General features: G+C 38.4%; 1 protein-coding gene across 1 annotated transcript in view; it reads right to left on the bottom strand.

Annotated features, from left to right (window-relative positions):
• Window positions 1-400: 400 nt before the first annotated feature.
• The window catches only part of LOC111325592 (uncharacterized), a 3,343-nt gene continuing 2,691 nt past the window's right edge, over window positions 401-1,052 (bottom strand). The window contains exons 1-2 of the mRNA XM_088745160.1: window positions 794-1,052; window positions 401-608 (exon numbers count right to left, since the gene is read on the bottom strand). The exon at window positions 794-1,052 is cut by the window's right edge and continues 2,691 nt beyond it. The gene's annotated coding sequence lies outside the window, so the exon portion shown is untranslated. The remainder of the gene's footprint in view (window positions 609-793) is intronic.

The following is a 1,052-nucleotide window of genomic DNA, read 5'->3' as shown; positions in this document are numbered from 1 at the left end:
TAAACACTCTATTGTTTTTATTGTTCACCACTAAATTTTCTTCCGCGCCTACAGCTAGTCACAAATGTCAATAATTCGCAACCGTACATTGGCTAAATAATACGTTATACCTGTCAGAATTGAAAAGTCAGCGTTTTTCCGATTTGCCTAACTTCGCGGCCGTCAAACTATTCAAAACTTTTCACGGATGAGTGCTATCGATCCAGATATTTTCCGCAGACAGGCGCTATCCACCCGGGTATTTTCCGCGGGCGGGCACTATGGGCTGATGGTGTCTCTCCACAGATGATCACTATCGCATCACGTGATCGATTTAAACCAATAAGAACCGGAGAAAATTTAAGGGTGAACTATAATTCCTGATATATATTCATATAAACGACAATTACAGCAACAGATATATGATGAAAGATATTTTATTTATTCAGCTTCTATCACTATCATTATAGCGTTAAAGGTTCTTTAAGGTTTCATCAATACTTAAAGGTGACTGTTTATTGGATAAGAACGCCTTTAGTCACAATCAGCATTTATTTTGCTCTCTCGTTATTTTTTCGTTGAACCATGACTGCCAATCAGACATCAATGTCTTTATCATGCGCCATTTGCTGGAAGAAGGAAAAACAAGGGGCAGGAAGTAAATTACGAATTCCAGAGAGAGAGTAACATATATAAGGCAAACTAAACCACTGCATTAAGTGATTTCAGAGAAAAATATTGTGAGTGCAGTAACAATTAACGATGATACAAAATTTGGACATGGAGTACGCTGTCAGGATAATTATTTACGTACGTCATTTGTCATTGCCCGGGAAGGCAACAGCACTGCATTCCTGAGCCAATGGGACATGGATTCCACCATTGGCATTCCACAGGAAAAGGGGGCAGGCAAGGTTGGTCTACTGGGTAACATTTTCCTATGTCAGGCCTACGGCAGTCGGCTGAAAGTAAAATAGCAAAACACAGTCAAATATATATATATATATATATATATATATATATATATATATATGTAGGAAAAATATTGTAGTACACGAGGACGGGCAACCTCG

The sequence above is a fragment of the Stylophora pistillata genome, chromosome 14, assembly GCF_964205215.1.
Source record: "Stylophora pistillata chromosome 14, jaStyPist1.2, whole genome shotgun sequence".
NCBI classification, from domain to species: Eukaryota; Metazoa; Cnidaria; class Anthozoa; order Scleractinia; family Pocilloporidae; genus Stylophora; species Stylophora pistillata.
The sequence above is the reverse complement of the archived record's forward strand: the minus strand, read 5'-3'. Positions and strand labels throughout refer to the sequence as shown.